Source organism: Triticum urartu, chromosome 5, assembly GCF_003073215.2.
Source record: "Triticum urartu cultivar G1812 chromosome 5, Tu2.1, whole genome shotgun sequence".
Classification (NCBI taxonomy): domain Eukaryota; kingdom Viridiplantae; phylum Streptophyta; class Magnoliopsida; order Poales; family Poaceae; genus Triticum; species Triticum urartu.
Genome location: NC_053026.1, coordinates 105413015 through 105415541, shown reverse-complemented (window position 1 = coordinate 105415541; position 2527 = coordinate 105413015).

The window sequence follows — 2527 nt, the reverse complement described above, 5'->3', positions numbered from 1 at the left end:
CTCCTGCTGCCGTGCTCCTCTCTGTCCTGAACCTCATCCAGTCCTGCCGGGCTTTGTTCACACTCTGACTCCTCTACTTCCCGCTATGCTACTAGGGCTGCACTAACCACTTGATTAGTTGCCGCTAAGTACAGCAAAAACAGCTCTTGTGGTTTAGGAGAAACCAAAGCGGGCACAAAGGACAAGTAGACCTTCAACTCTTGTAGTGCTGCATCTACTTCCGGGGTCCACTTCATGGGCCCTGCCTTCTTCACAATCTTGAAGAACGACAGGGCACGCTCGGCAGACTTGTAGATGAATCGGCTAAGTGCGGCAATGCACCGTGTCAGACGCCTCACATCTCTGACTGTCCTGGGTGCCTGGATCTTCTCAGTAGCTTTGATCTTGTCGGGGTTGGCTTCGATCCCATGATGGGATACAAATAACCCAAGTAGCTTGCTAGAGGGAATGCCAAACACACACTTCTCCGGATTTAGCTTCAAGTTGATCTTACGCAGATTAGCAAATGTCTCCTCTAAATCATGGATGAGGGTTGATTTGTCCTTGGTCTTGACCACAATATCATCCATATAAGCCTCAATGTTTCTGTGTAACTATGGCTCAAAAACAATCTGGACTGCTCTTGCAAAAGTGGACCCGACACTCTTTAACCCGAAAGGCATGCGTATGAAGCAGTACATACCACATGGGGTGATGAACAGGTCTTCTCTTCGTCTTCCTTGGACATGAAGATCTGATGATACCCAGAGTATGCATCCAGAAAGGAGAGAAAATCACAACCTGAAGTGGAGTCCACGATCTGGTTGATGCACAGCAAGGGAAATGGGTCCTTCGAGCAAGCCTTGTTGAGAACTGTGAAATCTATGCAAAGCCTCCATTTCCCGTTAGCCTCGCGCACGACCACTGGGTTTGCTAACCATGACGAATGCAGTACTCCTCTGACTAGACTAGCTGCCTCAAGCTTCTTAATCTCCTCTGTAATGAACTGCTTCCTCTCCAAGGCCTGCTTTTGAACCTTCTGCTTGACAGGTCGGGTATGTGGGAAGACAACAAGGTGGTGCTCGATTACCTCCCTGGGAACACCAGGGATATCAGATGGTTGCCAAGCAAACACATCGATATTCAACCACAGGAAGGCAATGAGCGCGCTTTCCTATTTGTCATAGAGGGTGGCGTTGATCGTGAAAGTACCATCAACGCTAGCCAGCCCTGCTGGGAGCTTCTTGACATGTGGTGCAGCGACCTTGGATCTCTTGCTGTTGGAACTCTCTGGCAACTCATCAACAGGTGCAGCACACTCTGGAGAGGTACGCTTCCCGTATTCCTTGCTGGTGTCTCTGCTATCCTGCTTCTTTCCTTTGTTCTCCTTGGCGGAAACTGCCACTGCCATGGCCTTTGCCGCGACCGCATCCCGATAGATCTTATCCACGAAAATGATTGCGTCTTTCTCATCGGACGGAATGGAAATGACTCCTACTGGCCCTGGCATCTTCAAGGTGTTGTAGGCATAGTGGGATCCCACCATGAATTTTGCCACAGCTGGGCGTCCAAGGATCCCATTATACGGCAGGGGGAGGTCGACCACATCAAACACAACCTTCTCAGTCCGATAGTTCAATTCTCCCCAAATGTCACGGGCAACGTGATCTTTCCCTTAGGATAACTCCTGCCGGAATTAACTCCTTGAAACATGCCCATGACCTTTAGTTCTTCCTCTGATATATGAAGCTTGCTGATAACCTTTGGGAAAATCGGATTCAACCCGGCCCCGCCATGAACCAACATCTTTGTGACTTTGTGGTTGCGAATCGTTGGAGAGACCAACAATGGCAAACACCCTACCGTAGTGGTGCGGTTAGGGTGGTCCTCTTTGTCAAAGATGGTGGATGTGCATGACCATGTGAGCGGCTTCTGAGACTGCCGCTGGCTCCATGACATTGGCCTCACGCACCCACCGTTTAAATTGGCGGTGAGAGGAGTGCAAAGATGCACCCCTGTCAATACACAGGGCGTCAGTGGCCTTCTGGAATTCCTGCTCATTGGTTTCCTCTTCATCCCCTCCATCACTCTCATCATGACAAACTTCCTTCTCTCAGCCCTTGGCGGGTTTTCCTTGGTTCCGAAAGAGCTTGCCTGGGTGATTTGCTTCACTGCCCCGGTCCTTCACGCCAGTGCCATTCTGACCTTTTTCCTTGTCACGCTTCTCATACTAAGCCCTCTATCTCTTGACGAGCTTCTCAACCTGATGACACTCTTGGAGATCGTGGCCCTTGGTCTGATAGATCTTGCAGTACGGCTCATCGCCTTTCCCAGCCTTCTCGGCAGCCGCAGCCTCCCGGTAATCAGCGCACGTGGCAGCTTCCTTGCCGGGGGCTTTGGCCTTAGCCTTCTTGCTGGTACTAAGCATGCTCGATCCTTCGACGGTCATCACTACCTTATCTTTGTGCCTCTTGTTGTGCTTCTTGCTCTTCTTCTGACTGGTGGATTCATCGTCATCCTCTAAGTCGATGCTGATGCAATGTTCTTC